Consider the following 23,370-nt stretch of genomic DNA (forward strand, 5'->3'; position numbering starts at 1 on the left):
GCGCACTTTCCGAGGGAGCGTGCCGCCGGGAAGCGCTGACTGCGCTAGCTGGCGCGGAGAAACGTGGCCCCGGCTCGGCCGCGCGCCCTCCGGCCGGGGTGTGTGTGGCTTCTGCTTCCCGGGTCTCTGGGCAGGCGGAGGACTGGCAGGGGTTCTGCTGGTTCTTGGCAGCTCTCTTGGGAATACCGGTTCAGCGACGCCCGACGTGATCCCCTTTTCTCAGGGTTTCTGCACCGCTTCCCCCAGAAGTTCGGGCAGCAGCCTAGATAGAGGCAGGGAGCCCTGCAGTGACATTTGCCTTCTCTTTTTGTTGCAGGGAGGAGGGCAGGCGAGAAGAGCGTGGGCTATCCAACTCTTACTGTGGGTTGTGTAATAGGCACTAGGTTTGCCTGTCACCTCCCCAGGTAGTTTTACGAGCATTTGTGCAAGGAGGCAGCGTTAGCCGGGCGGATTTTCCCTGTTAGACTGAGAGCTGCCTTCTGTCCGACTGTTCAGGAAGGTAATGCTGGCACTGACATTTTGCCCTTCTGTAGGCATAACTCATCGAATTCGTCCAGCAAACCCAGGGATTAACAGATGAAGAAACGGAGGCAAAGGGCTATGAACTGATTCCCCTGCCCAGGCTCGTACTCCACCTGTCTCCTCTGACTCCAGCCCCAGAGTGCTTTCTGAGACTTGGGGACGGCTCTGGGTGGCAGTTATTTTGAAAGGCAGGGCCCACAGAGCTCCCCCACTGGCAGCTGTCTTGTTGATGCTCGCCCCACACGTGAGATGTGAAGACCAGAATGTCAAAGTCAGGGTTTTCTCTGCCCTGGGCAGCTCTCTGGGAGCTGGCAGTCAGTGGACAGACACGAATCCAGTGAGAGAAAGCATGGGCATTTGCAGTAAGGTGAGGCCCAAGCCTTTGATGATGCTACCCTGCCTGAGGCATCAGCTCTTCGGACCCTCCAGCATCCCCAGGGAGGATTAAGGGAAGGAATGGTCTTTGCTGCTAGGGTTATGGAGGGCATGGGAGAGAGTTTTGCCTGGTAGGTTTTCACAGCTTCTCCAGGAAAGACCCTGAACAGATACCTGGAGGCATTTGTATAGGAAAGAATCCATCACATGTAATAAAAGTTCCCATATTCAAAGCTGTTGTGTCCAATGCCCTGGACAGACTATGAGGAGAGTTAGGGGCAGGAACGTGTTATTCGAGCAGGCACCCGGCTCACAGGGTGGCAGAGATGAACATTCCATTGGGGAACGATGCCACATGTGAGGTTTTGCTGAGCATGGCTTGGAGCACCACTATTGGTTATCTTTAGGATTAGATGTAATTAGTCATGCCTTTTCAACTCCCTGTGTCAGCCTAAGAGGTATTTGTCTCATATGTTTAAATTGTGTGTTTAGTTTCTTTTCTGCCCCGTAGACATCGCATGTTTTAATCCAGATGTCACTGTGTACTTAGCACATAGCAGTGAAGTAATCACCTGTGGATAGGAAACAGGGCCGTCCCAGACGAGTCACCCATCTTATAGGGCTTGACTATAAAATGAAGGCCCTGTTTAGGTAATTAGTAAGGGCTTCTGTTTCTAAGCATGCAGGTTTGGTTTTTAAAGCACCTCATTTCTCACTACAGTTTCTCGGGAGAGGGTAGCAAGGATTCTTATTTTCATGTATCAGCTGAGACAAAAGGCACAGAGAGAGGGTTAAGTGGTGTGAGCCCCGCTGCATGATCCCAGGGAGGCTGCGGCCAAGTGCCAAGGTCTACCAAGATCGGCATGGCTGTCTGTGCCCGGCATGACAAAACAGGGACACAACCATGCATCACTTGGGGAAACCTCGACTGTATTTTTCTTAAATATTTTGGGTGATGGAGACCATGAGTAATGGGAGTCAGGAGCCTGGATTGGGTTTCCAGCCCTGCCTGTAACTTGCTTCATGCCTTAGCCACTGTTCTGCGCCTTAGTTTTGTGGCTGTAAAATGGGGCCTGCGGGCAAGTTCAGTATTTCTCCCCATTCTTAACCTGTCCCCCTTTCTACATACACAGAACACCCACTGTCCTCTTTTATGATACTTGAAATTCCAAAGAATTATTACAGTCGAAGCCATGGCAGTGGGAATTGTGTGTTGGAAAAAAAATTCATCTCTGATTTTATAAGGTACACATTTTAAACTTTGAGTACGTGGGGTTAAGTGAGAGTAACAGGTGGACCCGCTTTTCCCAGTTTTTCTGTCCTAGGTGGTGTGGACCATGGAACTCAGTGCTGGTCACTTTGACCACAGAGCCAGATGAGCTGCTTCCTTTTGTGGTCATAGGGGCAGAAAGCCAACCTTATCAGTGCTTAAAATTATTATGTTAAATATGCTTTCCCATGAAGTCCTATCCTAACCAACATCCCACAATGTCACTTTAATTACCTGTGTTTTTTCAAACTGTGGGTTGTGACCCATTAATGGCATCAACATTTTAAGAAAGATTAGTTTCTCTAGGGGCGCCTGGGTGGCTCAGTGGGTTAAGCATCTGCCTTCCGCTCCGGTCAGGACCCCAGGGTCCTGGGATGGAGCCCGGCTTTGGGCTCTCTGCCGGGGAATCTGCTTCTCCCTCTCCCACTCCCCCTGCTTGTGTTCGCTCTCTCGCTCTCGCTTTCTCTCTCTGTGTGAAATAAATAAATAAAATCTTAAAAAAAAAAAGATTAGTTTCTCTAATGGTGAAAGTACAAAATACAAGTGAGTGTGGTGTGGCCTGCAGTAAGACGTGTTGCTTGGTGAAATTGTTTGGGTTGTGTGTGTGTGTGTGTGTGTGTGCGCGCGCGTGTCCCCTGGATGACTGTGTACAACCCCATTCTGACAGGCAGTTATGGCCAAAAAAGTATGAGGAGCACTGAACCTGATGATGGGTAACGTCTCTGAAGCTACAGCAGTCTGTGATTATTAAAGGGTTATTTGGAAGACCTTTGGCAACATTTCTGCTCCTTCCTGTGCCTCCTTCTCTCACTTAGTCCCCGGGGGTGGAGTGTGAGTACTTATTGAGTCCCTAAAGGGCCAGGTCACCCGGATCTCCTGTCAGTTCCCAGTAACTGTAGGGTCTGCCTGGAACCAAGGACCGGAGCATGGGGACTCCGCAACCCTTTAGCCAACCGGTAGTGATTACTTCTTCCCAACTGGGGCTTTGCAGTGGGTTTTCCGTGATTCTGTAGCCGGTGCCCCAGAGTGTGCAAGTGGCATGGTCCCTGGGGCCAGCACGTGGGGTGGCTGTAGGAAGCCCGGGTCGGGAGAGTGCTCAAGACCATGGGGAGAATGCCAGGTGGGTGGAGGAGGAAATTCCAACCAGATTAGGCACACCACTCTAGACCATGCTGAATCCCACGGTGGTGAAAGCAGGGGGCAAAAGGAAACAGGAAAGATTTGAAGCGAGGGAACTTCCCCTGACCCTCTCTCGGCCCTTCCCTTGGCTTCTCAAGGAAGCGCTGTCTGTAACTGTGCGTGGAGAAGCCCCCCTTCCCCGGGCCAGGCGCAGTCCGCAGGAGGAGCGGGCAGCCAGGGGGTGAGGCTCAGCCTTCTCTCCAGGAGCTGGTGGGTGCTGAGCCAGTTGGAAACGTCGGTTGGCCTCCGGGGATTCTGCAGTTGGCCTTGCTGAGCTCTGAGCCACAGCGAGCCAGGCAGGTGCCAGGACAGCTCAGCATTCCTCCACTTCTGAGTTTGCTCCTTCGGGTCCCAGCGGTGCAAGCTGGCTGGTAGGAAGGGTGCTCAGCCGGAAGGGGAAGGCCGCAGCCGGAGGCCCCTCTGGATCCCACTGCAGTGTTTTCAAAGCCAAGTACAGTTCAGTAGATGCCGCTCGGCTTCAAAAGGGCGTGAAATCCCAAATTGCTCGAGTTCTTGCAAGGAAATTATAGTGATTTCTCTGTCTCTCTCCTCCTGTCTTGTCTTCTTCAGGTTCCTCCCCTCCCTTTTTTTCTGTCCTTAAGTGGGTGATGCTTTTGTAAAAGGTGCATTTGGAAGGGATGTTCTTGAACTTGTGTCCTTTTCTTTGCCTCCTGAGGACGCCCATAGCCAGGATCTGCACCTTGCAGGCCTGCTGCTGGAGGAGGGGGCGGACCTTACCCAGCCCCCTCTGCCTGGAAGTGGGGGAGGGGCTGGCTGGGTCAGGGCTTGAGGGGCTCCCCTAGGAGTTTAGTGGACAAGGAAGGCACCTTCACCTCTTCAGTAGGGAGAGGCAGTTTTGCCCGCATGGGGGATGTGTGCCTGGCTCATGGGAGAGGTCATTGCTCGTGGAGTGTGTGTGTCCCTTATCCCTTCCTGGTTTTCTTTTGGCCATGTCTTAGCTACCTTTGGCCATCTCATTCGTGAGAGCTTTCATCCCATCTGCTCTTGGGCCCAGTGATCGACTGCGGTCCACTTTCCCTTTTTGATGGGCGTCGGTTCTTGACCCCCTTTCAACTTCAGGAGGGCTGCCTTTCCCCAGCTCACTGGATGAACTAGCTTCTGTGTTGAAAGTAGCCTCTCTCAAGCCCCAGAACATTCTGGCTGTCTTCATATTTCTCCTAGGACCCAACATTTTCTTCTCAGAGAATTTTCCTTTCGTTTTCTAATCCTTGGTGAGCCCTCTGGCCTTCTCAGTGCCGGCTGCAGATGCATCTGTACGGGCTGGCTGTTTGCACGAGCTCTTCAGCAGGCATCACGAGCCCCGAGCCTGCCCTTCCCCTCCCCGCCTCCACCTAGAATGTTCTGGCTGACATTTTCCATAGAGGGGACGTATCTAATCACTTTGTCTTTAACTCTAAACTTCCCCTCAAGCTCTTTCTGAGCCACATGTCTCACCCTCCGAGAACTATCTTGGGGAGATTCAGATCCCTAGTCATTGATGTACTGGTTGGGGCAGAGCCGGCTTAGCTTTTCTGAGTCGTAATTGCTTTGTCTGTAAAACGCAGATCATAATTTTCTTGCTGGTTTCTCTCTCCCGATTGAGCTTTCCACTGCTTTCTTCCTTGATTTTTTATCACACCCGACGGAAGTTGCTTGGAACATGCTCACTTGTGTCGGCACCGAATATTCCTTCCGTCTCCCTGTCCTGATAGGGAGACACCTCTTCCCCTGAGGTCACTCCTTCCCGGAAGCCTCTCAAGTGTTAAGATTCCCGCCAGCTCAAGCCCAGGCACCTCTGGGGCTCCTGGCCTCTCACTGTGACCCACCAGCCTGTTAGTCTCGCTCTTCCTTTGAGGCTCCTGTCCTTCCTCTTTTTTCTCTCTCTCTCTCTCACCTGCTCACCTCGGGGCAGGAGAAGGAGTGGTGAGGGGCACCAGTGTGTGGAGGGCGTCCAGGCTCTGCTTAGCGTGACCCTGGACCTTTTCTCCCTGTGCCCTGTCTCCTATCGGTGGAAAGGGGAGAGTGGTGGTGAGGGTGAAGTCCTTCAGGCAGTGGATGCCGGAGCCTGCCGTGCCCAGAGTGCTCTCTGGGGCTCAGTGCTCATCTTCATCTCTGTCATGGTCCACAACATAGTTGTGCCTCTCTTTCCCCAATCTCTCTGGACGTTAGCGTCATGCTTGCAAAGACTGTTTCCACCCCGAAGGAATCCCGCTATCACTCTTGAGAACATCCCCTCCTGGTTGCCAGCCAACTAACATCCAAACCCCTGTGTTCTTTATGCCCCTCAGATTGATGGCCTGTAACTCCACGGGGCCTTGTCCTAACCTGGCACTTTTCTACCTCTGAGATCCCGAATTTAGCTGTGTTAGCCTGGCCCCACCGGGCTGGGCCTCCGCCTGGCCCTGTTTTCCTCCTCCAGCCTAGAGCCTGTGGCCGGCCACTGCAGCCACTCCCAGGACCTCCCTTTCCCTGCCTCACTGGTCTGCCCAAACCCCAGTCCTGGATGACCCATTGCCCCATCGGGCGGTCGAGCCCTTCTGGAAAAAAAATTTCACATTTGCCTCCACTGGTGCCCTGTGTGCACGTGCATCTGGGGCCCTCAGCCTGCCCTTTTGTGTGTTCTGGTCAGCCTGTTCCCAACTTTCTCAGCAGCTCCTCACACTCCCATCCCTCTGCTTTCTCAGCCCCTTGTGTGGCCTCTTGCTCCGTAGCTCACAGTGAAGATCACCTTCCTTTCACTGCCCTTCCAACCAGCCTGCTGTTCCCTGCCTTCCTCCTGTCGTAAGGTACAAGGGTCTTGCCTCTGTCAGAGGGGAATCATCAGGCCTGGGAAAGGCAGTGCGTGGGAACCGCTTGCATACACCTGCGTTTCAGCCTTGCCTCTACCCTGGGCCACGGGAGTGACCTCTGCCACCTCAGTGTCCTTGTCTGCAGAGTGGGGATGTTCATACCGAGCCCTCCCTTATAGGGCTGTTGGAAGAATTGAACAAGGCATCTCTCGGAAAGCTGTTGCTGTAGCGTCTGCTGCCCGTGTGCTATAAATGCTCATGGTGGCAGTTATTTTGGTCGTCTTTCTCATGAGCAACTCGGTTTCAGTATCTTTAGCCTTCCCCCGACCTGTGATTCCTTCTTACAAGCATTTATAAAGTCCAGACTCGTCCCATCTTAAATAACAAATACAGGACATCTCACCTTGACCCCATGTGCCCCCAGGGGTTCTTCTCCTCAAAATAACCAGGGTTAGGAAAGGATCCTGGACACTTGGTCTCTGCTTCCTCACCTCCTCCTCCCCTCCTCCCCCCACCCCTCACTGGCCAGGCCTTTGGCTTTGTGGCCACCGCTCTGCTGGAAACCTCACAGAGGCTGCTAGTGATCTCCTGGCTAATACAATCAGATATCATTTTCCTGGCCTCTCCGATGAGGGGGCAGCTGCCTGGTCTTCCTTAGAGGTCAGCCCCCCACCCTCTCTGCTCCCCGCAGTTTTCTGTCTGCGTCCTGCTCGCTCACAGTTGGAAGACTGGTGTCTCTGGTCCAGCCTTTCTGGAAGCTGGGTATCTGTGGCCTCCCAGACATGTCTTAGATGTGGCTGCCTCAATGTCCAGGATGTGCCATGTAGACATCCCCGCCTCCCCTCCAGCCTGGGCCCCCTCCCTCAGAAACTTTGTCGTCTTAAACAGGGAAGAGTCGCAATGCCTACCCTGCCCTCCTTTCAGGTCTTGTCTCTACATCTAGAGAGAAAATGCAGCCGGGTTTGCAATGAACTCTGAACAGTGAATACAGTCTAAGAAGTATAAAACAGCTCTCTGCAGGTGCCAGGCCATGGTTTTATCAAACTGGGAACTTGCTAAAAGGTAGGGTTAGCTGATTGGAATGGAAAGCCCAGCCTGTTCTGCACGTGCAACAGAACCCGTGCCAGGAGCTGAGGACCAGCCCCATCTTCTGCATCTCGTATCAGATGGTCCCTCTCTCTGCTTCATAGGCCCCTAGCTGCCCCCGTTGCCTACAGAACAAAGCCTGAACCTTGAGCAGTGTGCAGACGCCTAGATCTTCTCCCCTCTGACTTGTCTGTCAGAGCAAGACAGATAAAGGTATTCTGTGAATAGCGGTTGAATGAACGTAGGCACAGTTGTTGTTTTAAAGAGGTGTGGGAGGAAGAGAGGGCACCTGGGTGGCTCATTCGGTTGGGCGTCTTGACTCTTGACTTCGGCTTGGGTGGTGACCTCAGGGTTGTGGGATCAAGCCACCTATCCGGCTCCGTGCTCAGCAGGGAGTCTGCTTGAGTTTCTCTCCCCCTGCCCCCCCATGCCCCCTTAATGCACTCTTGCTTTCTAAAATACATAAATCTCTAAAACAAAAGAAGAGATGTGGTGGGGAAAAGTTCTTTAAAACATGCTCAGCCCCTTTGTTTGTCCTTTGTTTTGCAGTAGAATTCGCAAGCCACCGTTCTATCCCGATGAGGCTATTAATTCTTCTGGCCACCCACTTCATTCCACACTTCCTGAGCGCCTTCCCTGCTCGTCTCTGTGCTATAGACACCAGACAGCAAAAATAAGTGCTGGCCCCTGGCCTCAGAGCATTGCTCGCTATAATTAGATCCTGAGCTAAAGTGGCAGGACGGGCTCCCTTTGAGGGGAAGAAGGGCCCAACTTGGTGTTTGCTTTCAAAGGGGCAAAAGGTCTGGGGTGTGCAGGCTCTGCCATCTTGCAGGTCCCGAGGCTGCCCAGGGAACATCATTCCGGACTTCTTTGCCGTGTAATCTTGAGTTGGCTCCTTGCCCTGGAGAAAACAGTGGCCCTTAGTTGTCCTATGTGCACCCCCGCCCCCCGCAATCCTCTCCCTCACCCCTGAGATGGTTAGTCATTCTGGAAGCTGAACTTGGCTCCCAAAAGGTGCCTCTGAAAACATTCTCCACCCTACCAGTAACCCCAGACAGTTGGGAAGGGCCGTTGTCTGGTCACTAAGAGGTGTTACGGTTTCACATTCACGCTTTCTCTCTGAAGAGAAAACAAAACGTGTTGAAATGGAAATCCCAGCAGCAGCTTGGCTGAAGCAAGAGTTGCGTAACAGCTTTAAGAAACGTCTGGCCATTGTTGGGTCAAGTGGGGGGCTGCAGCTTCGTGTCGCCGAGGGGACTTCCTCTGGGGCCTCTGGATCCATCAGACATGTCCAGCAAGAGACCCAGAAAGCAGCGGCACGCCGAGGTCTGATTGGCAAATGCCCTTGCCGTGGTCGCTCATTGGAGTGACAGCTTTGGTTCCCTGGCATGGCGGTAAAGGCTCCATCTGAGATCCTTCCTTGGGCAGGGGCTGGAGAGAGCCATATGTGCTAGTGGAAGCCGTATGTGGAAGACCCTAGAAGGCCCCAGTAGGCTCTGAGATGTTAATTTCGGGGCCTGCCATGGACCAGCTTTGAAACCTTGACCATGGTACTTCTCTAGGCTAGGCTGGTGTCTCCTGGTCTCAAAGGCTAATCCTAGTTTCCTAGACTAACATCATCTGCTTCCCCACTTGACGGGGCCTTTGAGAAGCTCAGGCAGGATCACGTTTGTGGGCGGCTTTTGTAAACCTGGACATGCCCAGATAATCCTAGATATTATCGGAGGTAACATGCTTCATGATGAAGAGGAGAGTGGTTCAGGTTCACAGAGCAGGCTCTGGGGCCAGACTGCCTTGGGACAGTGCCTATAGAAGCTACTGACCTCTCCGTGCCCCATTTTCCTCATCCGTAAGAGGGGGTAATCACACTGCCCACCTCAGAGTGTTGCCATGAGAATTCATTGTGATATACTGCAAGTGTTAAGAATAGCATCAGGTACTGGTAAGCTTTCAGTTAATTTTAGTTCCTGTGTCGTTTTTAAAGGTGTTATTGCTTGAACGCCTATTGATACTTGTATGTTGCTTTTGCACTTGTATGTTGCTCTGTTTTTGTATTGTTCTCACTTGCATTCTGTCAGTGGATTCTCTTAGCGCTCCTGTGAAGGTGGGAAAAGACATGTGCTGTTTCTCATTTTGAGAAAACCAAACTTCAGAAAAATAAGACGCTCTGGAAGTCGGGCATTTTCTACTACTCAAGAGTGGAGGCGGGACAAAGAGGAAGGGAAAAAGCAGGAGAAAGCTAAGGAGATACCGGGGAGTAGAATCACACGTTAATGGCAGCAGGGGCCCCTGAGCTGGGTTCTGAGACAAGCTGACTCGGCCCCAGCTGCATTCTTGGGAGGGAGGAACTGGAATGAAGGGAGCACCAGCAGTGACTCAAAAGTCCAGCATGGAATGCAGGGCTCTAACATATAAGTAGGAGTTCTTCGGTCAGATACTCCAGCACAGAGGGCAAGGGGATGATGACATATGGTTATGGCTGTAGGTCTGACTTCTCTCTCTGGATCGACTTGCAGCCGCTGTGGCCCCCTTCTCATGTCAGTAGGGAGTTGAAACGTGGAGCTCAGTATTGTGATTTGACTTTGGACTGGCCTGAGAATCCTTTTCTGAAACCCAGGATCAGGACGGCCTGTTTTTGGGAAGAGCACTACGGTCATCATTCCTCGGTCGGCTAGGGTAGCGGTTTCCTTCCCTTCCACAGGGAAGAGGAGCAATGACCGTCGTGCCTCCCTTTCCCATCTGCTCACTGCCTCTAGGAAGAAAATAGAGATGGGCTTGCAGCAAACAAACCTTTCTACTGTTGAAAAAGTCTAAAGCTCTCCGCAGGTGCCAGGTCACGGTATTTATTATCCAGTGGGGATCCTGTTAAAGGGGTAAGGTTAGCTCATTGGAATGGAAAATCCAGGCTCTGTTTCCAGCCACTGTTGGATTCGCAGCGTGGCCTCGGGCGCTTCACCTCACTCCTTACACAGTGTCTCCCATCTGTTGAGTAAGGACCGGGGTGGCCCCCCCTGCTCCTGCCACCTTCCCTGGGTTGTCCTCAGGGCATGCTCTGAAACACATTTAAAATTGATCACGGAGGGCTGATGTTGAGAGGAGCTGCGTGTGGCCACCCAGATGAAGGCTCGTGAATGATGGGCTGCGTGCAGGGAGGGCAGTGGGGTACCCGGGGCCGTGAGGGGTGCCCGGGGCTGTGAGAGGTGCTCGGGGCCGTGAGGGGTGCTCGGGGCAGTGAGGGGTGCCCAGGGCAGTGAGGGGTGCCCGGGGCCGTGAGGGGTGCCCGGGGCTGTGAGAGGTGCTTGGGGCCGTGAGGGGTGCTCGGGGCAGTGAGGGGTGCCCAGGGCAGTGAGGGGTGCCCGGGGCAGTGAGGGGTTCCCGGGGCAGTGAGGGATGCTCGGGGCAGTGAGGGGTGCTCGGGGCAGTGAGGGGTGCCCGGGGCAGTGAGGGGTGCTCGGGGCCGTGAGGGTCCCGTTCTTCTCTGCGGGTCAGCTTTTAATAGCCTCACTTTTACTTTTTAAGTGAGCCTGCCCCTCGAATGCCAGGCAGCTGGGGCTGGGATTTTCCCACCGTGGTCCCTCCTGTGTCTGTTTTCCCTGTTTTCTCAATGACTGCTGTCCCAGAGAAGTAAGAGGGGAAAGAGGTAGGACACAGACGCCTTTGTCTTGAGGTCCTCCGGTCCTTGTTTCCGCATGCTCCCCTCTTGGAGGGTTTTGCTGGCTGGTGCCTGGCTTGCCCTCGGCCTGGCAGTAGGTGCGGAAGGTGGTGGGTGGACACCGGCAGCCCGCAGGAAGCTTGCCAGCCGGGCCTGCTCCGGACAGGAACACGCCGGGCACTGCCTCTGACTCGCAGTGCCCCCCTCTCCCCTGGAAGACGGGATGTCCCAAGGATGTCCCGGGGCTGTCACGAGCCTGGATTAAAGGAGCCAGGGGGGTTAGCTGATGAGCCACTCAGAGAAGTCACACCGGAGCCGGGAAGCCTTTCCAAAGGAGAGATGTTGGTGTGTGTGTATACATGTGTGTGAGGCTGGAAGGGGCGGGCCCAGGGCGTGTCAGTCTCTTTCCTTAGTCACTGTCTCCATGGCTTATTTGCTAAACGTGGGCTTGTGTTAGCCTGATTCATAGAACTTTGGAAGAGTTGAAAGGCCTTTGCAACAATGCAACTTCATCTGCTGGATTTCACTGAATGACTAAATTAAGTGAGGAGTGAGGATGTATGGAGAGTAAGGATGTGTGCGGGGCCCCGGGGGAGCTGGAAGGCTCGACACCTGGGAGGTCTCTCCTGACAGAAGTCCCCGTCCGGCGGGGAGGACAGATAGATTGACGACTCCTTCCTGTAGTGGATGTTGAGCCTGTCCTCAGGGAACCTGCACCTCATCCAGGGGGTCAGGAAAAGGCACCTCCAGGAATTAGCTCAGTATCTATATGTAGAACAAAGGGGATACAGATATTAGAACAAAGCCATGCCATTCTCTCTGTCTGCTAGGCTGTCCCGTCCTCTTCAAGGTGCCTGGCCATAAGCAGGACACCTACATCCCTCTGACACTGGTTTTGGGGTTCTGCTCTGAGCCTTCTGATTGCAGAATCCGCAGAGACCATTTTCATAGTTTGAGGTCACCACATCGGGTCTTCCACGTGGGACCTGCCCCCTGTTCTGAAATTTTCTGCCCCCGCCCCGCCCTTTTCTGAAATTTCTTCTTTTTCTCTCTCATGTTCTGGGATTTTAATTCCCTGTCCAGCTACCAAATGACAGCCTGTGGCTTTCCCTCCGAGTGGGACTTTTTACCGCAGTGCCAAAGACCAGAGGAAGGCGGGAACAAGGAGGGAGGGATGAAGGCTGTCATCTCAAAGGCATTTCTGCTCCTAATTGGCTCATAATTAATGGGTGGCATTAGTGGCAAATGCAGCTGCAGCAGCGGCCAGAGAAGTGGCTAAAAATTAAATACCGTCATGTGACTTACAGAGGTTTAGGGTTTGTTTGCCTGAGTGACCTTTACTAGCACAGGTCACCATTTGTAGGGTTACAAGGAGAGACCTGACAGACAGTGTAGGTGACCAGTGTGCTTTCCAGAGGGTGGAGACCTATCTAGAGTCCATAGTGCCTGTACTTCTTCCTGACACACAGATGCAAATGTCATTCCTTTTTGCTTTTTAAAGGCCACTGTGGAGCTGAACTATTTGTGTTTCCCCATCCCCTCCTCCGTTTTAGCCTGTCTGGCTCTGGTGGAGCCTTCTAGAAAATGCGGAGAGCACAGTTTCCCGGGCTTGTCCCATCCGCCTGTGGCAGTTTTGATAAAGAGCCTGAAACCAGGCTCTTGAGGAATGTTCCCCCTGGTGTCTGTGTTCCTCCAGGGTTTAGACAGAAGTTCCTGGAACTCACCGCTTTTGGAAGCCAAGTCCTGTTTCTCCAAAAGGCCAGTCCGGTGACACGGGCAAGAATCGACTGACCCCAAGGTCAGCCCTCTCTTTCTGTGTCTGCGGATTCCCCTGGCACAGGAGGTCTTTGTTACCAAGTCTGTTTGCTGAGTGTTTTGGAGGAGGGCATGTGTGGGCCTTTTCAGTGTCGTTAGACAATGCTGAGCTGTTACCCAGAAGAAACGGTCCTGGGAGAAGCCAAGATTTGATCTGGTTGAAGTTCTATCACAGAAAGTGCCCAGATAAGAAGTGGCCAGCAAAATGGTTAAAATCCTATTGTAGTATGTGAGACTTCAGAGCTCGCTTTTAATGTGATTGTGTTTCAGTGTTTTTTTCCCCCTTGAATCTCAGCTTCTCAGATAATAAACTGAATTAACATACATGTATTACACAGTCCAGGAAGGATGGCGTCCAGTGAACTTTCTTCACAAATTACTGCGTATTTATAGTTCGCACCTAGAACTTTAAGAACATCCGCTTCAGAAGTGACTTTTCCTCATAAAAGCAAGGAATAGCAATAAGGAATATATTGACAAGTTGGTAGGAGGCCCAGCGCCTTCTGTGCTTCCAAAAGAATCTTTCGAGTGTTGGAAGGAAGCAGAGAAGTGCTGGTGCTGTTATCTGTCCTCTTGGGCGTGCACGTAGGGACAGTTTCAGGTGGAAGTGAGTTCCCGTTCTCCCTGGACTCAGCCCTGTTCCTCCACAGGTTTCTGAGGCCGGCGGCTGGTGCTCTGCCTGACCTTGGCTAAGGAGTCTCATTTTGAACTTCCCCCGAGTGTCTCTTTCAAGGGTCGTTTGTATTTTCTGATAATACAGGCATAAGAAAGTTTCTGAAATTCTCTTTCGGACCCTAAGAACCGAAAGTCACTGCAAAGCTGGACTTTTACCAGAAACTGCTTTAAATTGGAAACAGATTTCTGATTCCTGAGCAGTCAGTTTAAGGGACAGGGAGAACCTTCGTCAACCCAGAACTTGAGCATGGCGGTCAGGGAACAAACTAAAGAAAAGCAAGGCGAAAGCAGATCCTTTCTGTACATCTGCGCACGTAACGTTCGCATTTGCCTTTTACTTTATTTTATTTTATTGTTTTTTAGCAGTTGCCCTCGAGAGTGAATTGTAATTAGCTTAAGACGACCGGAGGCCCACCAACCGAGTGACTCTGAGAGAAGCACTTCACTTGTGCAAGTCTCAGTTTCTTCATCTGTAAAATAGCAAGAGTGAATCCAAACTAAATGATCTCTTTGCAAGTTTCCAGTTTTTAAATTTCCACCCTTTATTTCCATGGGGCATTATAACTTTGGGACATCTTCTTCTGACTTTGAATATATAGACTTAGAGGCACTTGTGTTTGGAGTGGGACACTGGAAGACCCCGGTCCTGGAATTTCTACCAGGGGGATAAGGAGCAGGGAGAGGAGCGGCTGCCCAAGTACCATTTGGGATCCCTGCATCCCAGAGGGTCTGCTAGTCCTAACTAGGCTACTGGAGATTAGAGTCTGTTTAATTTCCTTCCAACCTCCAACTACAGTGCTTTAAGATGGCAGACCATTCATTCAGGCAATTCCAGAAATGCTGAATGGCCACAGCCCCACCCTGGAATCAAGGGGAGCTGTGTAGCAGATACTTCTGGAAGGCCCTGTTTGTAACTCTGACTCCTTCCTGCCGGGGACCTTTTACAAGTTCACTACCAGGAAGCTGAGTCATGGAGGGGTCAGCTGGCACGGCCAAGGTCAGGCAGCGTTGCCAGCAGCACAGATGGATTAGCCCTGACGACCCGAGGGTTTTGGGGGGGCGTTGCTGGGAATGGCAGGGTGGGTGGAGCTCCTCCCTTGAGAGGCTTTCGGGGGTGTCCCCTCATAGTAACGGGAGCACCAGCTCTCCTCATGGCTTGCATTCCTGTCTAGATTTTACAGTGAGAAATGTGTCTTCTCCTGTGTGCTTTACCTCCTTTCTTACCTCCTTCCTCCTCCTCTGTTCCCACGTCCAAGGCCGGAGGTCAGAACCGCACAGACTGAACGGTGAACCGATCCTTGCTCCTGCCGTGGACTTCAGGGCTCACCGTGGGCTCAGCTCCCAGTGATACCCTTCTTGGGATGGCTGGCTCCTTCCCACCTGCCACACTACCTATGCCCCAGGAAGCCCCTGCATCCTGAGGTCCACTTGCCTGACTCCCCAGGCTTCAGAGTCTCTTTCGGGACGCCCCCCCGCCCCCCCCATGGAAGTGAGGCTTCCTGCCTTGGCTCTCCTTGCACCATCCCCTTCCGCTTTGCTTCAGGGCCCTTAGACTCTGTCGTTTTATTACTTGTATGGTTTTTGGTTTACTCTTGCTGTCCTGACTAAGACGATGGATCCCCTTGAAGGCGAGGACTCGGCTACAGCACCCTCGTGGGCACACTGATGATGTTTGTGCAGTGGGGAGAAAAACCCCGTTGTCTGACCATGCGGGTCTCCTGCGCTCACTTCTGGAATCCCTTCAAATCCTTTAAAGCTCTTGTTTCCACCACAAGGGTTTTTAGTCAGCATCAAAGCTCACCCATGATTGTAGGCCCCCGCCATACCCTTGGGCATATCCAGTAAAACTTCAACATGACTCCCCCAAAAGCTTATGAGACAATTTATACATGCAGACGTTTGCACGTGTAAGTAGATTCCAGAGCCTGAGAGGGGGATCTCTGGGACGTTTCCTTTGGTCTCACCCCCCCACCCCCACAAGAGAGACCCTGAGAACATCAGGCGTGCTGTTCCTGGTATTTCTGGTTTCTTTCTGTTACTGGCTGGTGTGCAAGGTGTGTGAAGCAAGCAGGGGAACGTCCCTTCCAGTTGTGACCTGCCTCCAGCGGCACATAAATCAGACAGCGTTATGGAGATAATGGGATCTCAGCATTTTTGGGGAAATCTGGCTTCAGTAACACCTGGGAAATTTACCTCACACCCCTCCTCAGACCTCTAGCACGCACTGAGCCCCGGAGCCCAGCTCTGATTGGGGCTTCCATCCCTGGCTCCTCTGCTGTGTAGGAGGCCCCAGAAAAGTGAGACACATAGTGCTGGGGGACACAGCTAGTGGGTAGCTTTTTGGGGGAGCAGGCAGCAAGGAGACAGCTGTTCGGCAAGGGGCCGTGCATGCGGGGTTTTAAGGACCTCCTTTGTGTATGCCTGTGGGTGGAATTTTGTGCACCTCCGAGACCCTGACTGCCGGTTATCTCGTCCGCCTTATGAAGCACGATGCTGGGGCACTGAGATCACCGATGCATGAGGCCGTCTCCTCCTTCGTGTCCTCAGACTTTATTGGAAGACAGGCATGCAGACGCATCATCTGCTAATAATTACAAGTAGAGAAAGGAGCAAGAGCAGGCTGGCAACAGGGCTGCTCTGAAAAGCCTTTTCTTCCTGTGGATAATGGGCTCACGGTGGGGCGTGCAGTTAGACGGCCTGGCCTCCGAGAAGGGTGTGGAAGCCGCTGCTGCGGAGGCTGACAGGACCACACTTGACTCGAGAAGCGTACGCAGGGCTTCAGAGGTGCCCGGCTCGCTGGGCCTGTCTGGGACGGATTCCAGCAGGGCCGTCCCTCACGGCGCTCCCTGGCACTGATGGCCTGTCACCCATGTCGTCACCCAGTCTGTCACATGCAAACACTCGGCTGGCTTTTGACAGCTCCCTCCGTGCCTGAGCAGCTGGGGTACTGATCCCTGGGATGATGTCTTTTTGGGGTGGCCCAGGCCAGCGAGCCCTGGACAGGGAAGCACGGCCTCATCAAGGCTGGTGGGACAGCCTCCGGGAAAGGGTGGAAATTCAAACAGCATCTTCGCCATTTCTGCCTCCTGGGGAACATTTGCCTGCTGTCCGAGGACTCCTGGGCTGACCTTCCGGGGCTTCCTTCCAAGAGTGGCCCTGGAGCCAGGAATACTGCTGTATCTAGGGGATCCTGCTGTGTTCGAGACCCCTGGTAACTTTCACCAAAAACAAACAAATAAAAAAACTGCTCTCTCTGCTGTTGGAGGAAGTCTAGGGAATTATCTGATTGTAACAGGATTTCAGATGAAAAGCCTGTGGAACGAGCTACGGATTAAATTTAGGATTTTAAAAGTGTGAGGGAAAATACACAGAAAATTTACCATCATGACTATTTTGTTTTTCTTTCTTCTCATTTTCCTTGAGTTTTTAAATTTTAATTCCAGGGTAGTTAACATACAGTGTGTTCGTTTCAGGTGAACAGGACCATGTTAACACTTTTTAAAAAGATGTTATTTATTTTGAGGGGGGGGGGGAGAAAGAGAGAGGGAGAACACGAGGAGGAGTGAGAGAGAGAAACAAGCTCCCCACTGAGCAGGGAGCCCGGGACCCTGGGATCATGACCTGAGCCTAACTGAGCTGCTTAACTGAGCCACCCAGGAGCCTCCCTCCCCCATCTTAACATGTTAGAGCGGGCAGTTCAGTAGTGCTGAGTACATTCACGTTGTGAAGCCACCCTCCAGAACTTCTTTGTCTTCTCAGAGTGAAACTGTCCCCATTAAACAACCACTCTCCCTTCCCCCACCTCCTGCAACCCCATGGCTACCCCCATTCTGCTTTCAGCCCCTGAATTTGGCTATTCTAGGTGCCTCATGGCACACACATTTGTTTTTCAAAGGATTTTTTGCCGGGTTCACAAGTCTAGACTGTACGAGGCCAAAAAGGACTTCCTTAGTGACATAGTATTATATTAACTCCATTGATCCACTGGACAGATATTTGAAGTTGTAATAGATCGTGAACAAAACAGTAGAAATCTTTTCTGGGATTTACCTCCCGGTGGAAAGCCATGTTGGTGCCTAGCTAGGCTGGCTGGCTTCGAGGTCCTCAGGGATTTGAAGGCATTGCTGGCTTGGAGTCTGGGTCTTCTTACTCTTGGAACAGGGCTCTGTCTGTTCGGTCATACTCAGGTTTAAGTGCATATTTTGGGGGGATTGCCGCTGTTTGGGGAAGTGAGACATGCTTGGTGGAAACATCCTGCAGCACTGTGTGGATTGATCCCCCAGAATCCGAGGGACCTGCGAGCCTGCCCACGCCCACGCCCGCGGTGAAAGCCCAGGTGCTGCAGGGTAACTGTGGAACGCAGGAGAGGGGGCAGAACCCATAGAGGACTCCCCGTGCCCAGTGCTATAGCTCCTCTTTGGCCCCATCTGGCTATTTCTCTACAGTTCAGAGAGGAACCAGTTCTTGAGCACAGGGAGGGCCCTCTCCATGGTGGTGACCTCGAGGGAATGGGCTGCAGTCAGCAGTGTGAGGGAACCTTGGGACTTTAGCACTGGTGAAAGGTTTCCAGAACCGCCCTTGCCGCTGAGCAGCCAGGCCTGGCGAGCCAGCTTCCTGAGTGAGGCACTGTCATCTTGGACCCTCTGCGCCTGTGTAAACTGACACTGGTGATTTTTCCCTCCACCTTTCAGCCTACCCAAGTTCCCTTTGTTACATAATCAGGATTAATGTAAGCAGCCAGGTCCATTCGTTTAGAAATTGAGAGCCAGGAGAGGGGAATGCGGGAGTGGGGCCGGTGAGAGGGACAGAGGCCCTTGTGGGTGCTCTGGTTAAGTCCCCTGGCTTTTCTGGGCCTTAGTTTCTCTTCTTTGAGGAAACAGCAGAACTACAAGCTGCTCAGCCTGAGGGTGACTCAGGTAGTCTGGTCTCAGTGTGTGGTAATGGTTGGGGGCGGGGTGTTGCTCCCCACTGGGGCTGATCTCCTCCAGAGGGAATGAGTTTTATGAAGGAATTAGAGTAAAAGTTACATCTTCCTAGGAATTTGCAGTTTATCCAAAAAACAAACAAACAACCCCCCCCCCCATGCCAGACCCCAGGCAAAGGGCTTGTCATTCATTATTTCCTTTAATCCTCACAGAGCGGGGAGGAGGTAGGTGCTGTTATGATCCCCCATTCACAGATAAAAGAACAGGCTCAGAGAGATTGAATAACCTGCCAAAGGTGCAGAGGTCTGAGGCGGAAGCAGGGAGTGGTGCTGTTTCAACTTAGGCAGGGCCCTCCGGCCAGCAGTGCTGGCCCTTGTGGATCTGGAATTCAGTGGAAACAAGGAGGCCGCCTCGATTTTCCAGCCTCTTTCTGACCAGAGGGGGTGGGGGCTGGGTTTCATGCCTCTCCCTACCTTGTGAGGTTACAGGAATTGGGCCCCATGGCTGGCCACTTCCTTCTGGGATCTGGGGGTCTATTGCGTGTGTGGTTTACAGCCTATCCTACTCTGTAGTCTGGTGTTCAGCTCAGACACACAGTGAGATCCTTTGTGCTGAACAGCCAGTCATCAGCAAGCAGGAGGGAAAGCCCCACACCTTCCGGCAAGATGAAGCTAGTTTTTTGCTGGTGGTTCTTACTAAGATTTCACAGCCATTTTATTAACATCGGCGGTGGTTTAGGGAACATGCTGGAGCCTTTACGAAAATAATGACACAGACAATAAGCATGTGTTGAGCACCTCGAGTACTGTGCCAGGTGACCCTGTGCTGAAAAGGTTCCTTGTGTCTTCGTGGCAAGGACACACGTGAGGGAGGGGTTTTCGCAGATGAGGGAACCGCCATTCAGAGAAGTTGAGTAACTTCCCTCAAGCGCATACAGCTGCAGAGTAGAACAGGCCTTCAGCTGCGAGGTGGTTGAGGACAGGGGACGTCTTGGCGTCCTCGGGTCCTGATCACAGAGTCAGGCCTAGAGCCGAAGCCCAACATGTAATTTTCCGTTGAACATACATGCTTCAAACCCCGGGGACCTTCTGAGCTTGATTGAACAAGGTGTGTCTGAGATTCCACAGCTGGGATTTTCAACAAAAGGCTGAAGGATGGACAGCAGGGCAGGGTCTGGGAGCTGGAGTGCTGACCAGTGCTGGCACCGTGGTGACCAGCCCTGGGAGCTTGGGCAGGTCACATACTAGTTCCTCATTAGAGAAGACAAAGTGGAGCTTTAGAGAAGACAAAGTTGGGGGGCTCCATGGGTGGCAGAACTCAGAAGTCAAACAAGCCCATCGGGAGCCCCACCATGCCGAGCCGTCATGGCAGAGCTACCAGGGCTGAAGGCGGGGACAGGGCCCAGAATGGTCGTATGGAGACTCGGTGCTCGGACTCTGTTCTTCTGTACTCAGGTAGTCTTGGTGCCTTCGGAGTGGCGTCATGTGCTTTTAGGGTATTTCCGTGTGGATTCTTGCATTAAATTTGTTCTTTGATGTGGCATGCCGATAGCTCAGCCAGTTTACCGACGTGCAGGGAGAAGAAAGCACTTCGGAGAGCAAGTATCTCTTCACTTCTGCCCCTGACATCTTGTCCTTACTCGTAGGTGGGGCGTCTTATAAGCCAATGACATAGACAAGGCTACTGAGTCAGGGGAGGCCCTGGGCAAGCCAGGATCTTGAAGTGAATTAAATTCTGGCCCAAAAGCTGCCTGAACTTTGGAATATTCAGTCTTTGCCTTTGAATAGGGTAGAAGTGCCAGGCTTTCATCCATCAGCAGGCCCCTCCTGCCCATGACCTGAGTGAGCAAATGGCTCGAGCTCCTTTGGAGGGGAGAGAATGGGTTCTTACTGAACGAGGCGCGGTTACCCAGTTGCGCTTGGGGCCCACTGGCCAGGCTAATGGCCACCAGTGCGAAACAGTGAAGCTCTGTGACCTCCATGGGGCAGGGCTCATGACTCTCTGCAAGTACCCAGCTTACAGATGTTGGTAGGACTCTCAGGAGCTTTGTGGTCTCAACCAGTGGCGATTTTGGTGACTTGAACGTAGTCGGGGCTACTCCCTCTTTAAAAAGGTCGGGCACACACAGGGTGATCGCTTAGCTTGGTAGGAGAAGCAGAGGACCTCAGAGACAGGAAGGAAGTTGGAGATCACTTGTGATCCCTAACTGTCCACCCCCTGGTGAGAGTTTTGGGGGGGCCTCCTCGTTCAGAGCATGGCTCTGGAGCCAGTCTGCCTGGCTTCCATTCTGCGTGTACTCTGTGATCTGGGGAGCTAGTTCCTTAGCCGTTCTGTGCCTCAGTTTCCCTGTTTGTAAGACGGGGATCATTGGTTTCCCATATATATTTATAATTATTATTTATTTATAATTTTGTTGCCCAATTATAATTATTATTATAATTATTTTGTGAAAGCGGCCCTGGGGGCTCAGACAAACAAGCTGACTAGTGCTTTAGGGCACACAGTCCTTAATACTAGATGTGGGACTAGAAAGCAGGACCCTTGCTAGAGCCAGACAAGGTGAGTAGGAGTGACTGGTGGTTCAGGCTTCTCCTCCAGCCCAGTGTTTTCTTCCGCTCTGCCAGCTCCTGGTGGGGTCACCAATCCCACCCGTGCATTCCGAGTCCTGTTACCTGGTGTCTTGGGAATTTTCCCACCTGTAGAGCAGCAATAATTTAATCCTTTGGGCCAACCACAAGCTGGATGTTCTAAGTATGTCTTGGGTACATTGGGTCTGAGCCAGGCACGGATTCTTTCATCCCTACCTCCGTTGGCGGGAGAATCTTCCAGAGAAGGGGAGGAGTGACCAGGCTTAGCTCCTAGGATAAAGGAAAGTGGGAATGTGTGAGCCATAGCAGGGCGGTGAGCTGCTACCCGTGGGTATGGGTTGGTGGCACAGTGTCCTTGTTTGTGGCCATGGCTTTGGAGAGAGCAGAATGTGGCCAGCCTGTAACCAGACCCGGCAGGGAGGACTTCTGTGGCCTGGCCCTGATCCCTTCTCCAAGACGCTGGAGGTCCGCTCTGTGTTGCTTACATGTGGCTTCATAGCTCCCATCACGGGCGGTACTTAACCATGGAAGACACTGGACTGTAAAGGAAATTCCAAATGCCTGAACGAGCTGGTCAGGGCCTCCCATCGTCCAGCCCCAACTTGCTTTTCTCTCAGCAAACATTGATTGATTATCTAATGCTCAGGCACTCTCCTGAGCCCAGGACTCCCTCTCCATCGCAGTTACCTCCGCATTTCCCCTGGAGCATACCCTTCAGCCTTAGCTTCCTCTGGTTCCCAGACCCACCTGCACTTTCACATTCCCCCTGGGCAGAATCATTCACTTCCTCTCTCTGCCCTGTTGGGCTTTTTTTTTTTTTTTTTTTTTTCCAATCAAGGTAAACCCCTGCGTATAGTCAAGAAATCACCTCAGGTGAAGGGATCTAAAGAGAGCTCCATTTCTTAGTAATTGCAGTACTGTTCCCTTTTCGACCTGGGGCCTGACTCCCCACGCTGTGACCTATTCCCAGGACAAGTCGTGTCTGGGGCCATGGCTTCTTCCCTGGGAGGCTGAGACACTTGGTTTTGGCTGTCTTGGTGGGATTTGTATTTTCTACTGAATACTTGGGCATTTTATCCTTAGAAACAGCAGTGCCCTGAAGGACATCCCTAATGGGCCCTGGAGGTTTTGGGACACCGTTTGGAGAGTAAGAGTGAGAGATGGTGTGGAAGCTTCGCAGGCCCGGCCCCATACTTTAGAGTGTTGGAGCGTGGCTGGTCTGTTCACATGAAAATCAGGCTGCCTGTGGGACGTGAATGGAAAGAGAGTGGCCTTGCTGGTTTGCTCTCGTGTGTGTGAGCGCACTGCCTCCCACCCTCCCTGAAGCACCCGGGTGACCGTGGACGGAGGGAAGTCCAGTCCTTCTGATAGGTGAGGCACAGACATGATTTAGCCGGAGGCGTGTTCCCACCAACTCTCATCTCTCTGTTTTGCTTTGGTGCAGCTCCTCTCACTGATGGTACAGTGAACCGGCCCTCCTGCCCTGCGCTGAAACAGTGGTTCTCACGAGGGCCTTTCAGAATGTGTGTGCCAGGAACTCTCCACTCACTACTCCGCCACATGCTTCATTTCCCTACCTCGTGCCGTCCTTGATTGGGGGGGGTGCGGGGAGGCCAGGACTTCTTTTAAGGAGTCCTTTTTCTCTTGCTGGTTCTTAAACTTTAAGAGGATCAAGTTTTCCTTTTGATTAAAAAAGAAAGATAAAGACATAAAGCTAGGTCTATACTTTTGCCAATTTGGGAGATTTAAGAAAACGGGATCGGGAATTTTGAACTTGGGAATAAACTTCGATGTGCCTCTGCTTGCCGTTAACAGTGTGGTTAATATTGCCGGGGGGGGGGGGGGGGGGGGCTGCTGCCGGGCTGTATCCTCATGATTTTGGTGATTTCAGCAAATGTTTTCAGCGGCCGGGGGTGACCGTCCATCTTCCCTATCATACATAGTAAGGACAAGGTTGCAGGCTGGGACGCACATTCTGAGTTGGAATGCTGGCAGTCCTCGATTCAGGAGAGTTGAACGTGGTTCTCCTTGATGTGGTTTGGGTTTCTTCTCTGCTGTGCTGTGTGCCTCCTAAGGATTGTGGAAGGCGAGGATAGTACTTTCTAAACCCCTCGTGAGGTCTGCAGCTTCATTCCTGAAGACAGTTCTTTCCTCACAAAGCCCTGTGCCAAAATGCCTCTCTTCCCCGGCTGCCTACAGGGGTCTGTGCGCCTGTGTCTCTGCCAGCAAGCCCTGCGTGGGAACAGGCTCCTTGGCCTGACGCTGTCTGTGCTGCGTGGTGGCAGGTGAGAGCTGGAGTGTCACCAGCAGACCCCAGCACTGGGGACACAGAGGGCCGTGGATGGGCTGTGAATGTAAGCAGAAGAGCTTCGGGCCATGGGGCTGAAGGGTGAGGCTGTGTGCCGGTGGGTGGCTGGCCATTGCCTTAGAAAATAGGGAGGGGGCTGGGGTTGGGACCTGCAGTCTGGTTTAGGCTGTGGTTCCATTTACTGAC

At 52.5% G+C, this 23,370-nt stretch overlaps 1 protein-coding gene across 1 annotated transcript in view; it reads left to right on the forward strand.

Moving 5' to 3' along the window:
* The window catches only part of SLC25A37 (solute carrier family 25 member 37), a 36,034-nt gene that overhangs the window by 866 nt on the left and 11,798 nt on the right, over positions 1–23,370 (forward strand). The window lies entirely within an intron of this gene.

The sequence above is a fragment of the Mustela nigripes genome, chromosome 1 (assembly GCF_022355385.1).
Source record: "Mustela nigripes isolate SB6536 chromosome 1, MUSNIG.SB6536, whole genome shotgun sequence".
NCBI classification, from domain to species: domain Eukaryota; kingdom Metazoa; phylum Chordata; class Mammalia; order Carnivora; family Mustelidae; genus Mustela; species Mustela nigripes.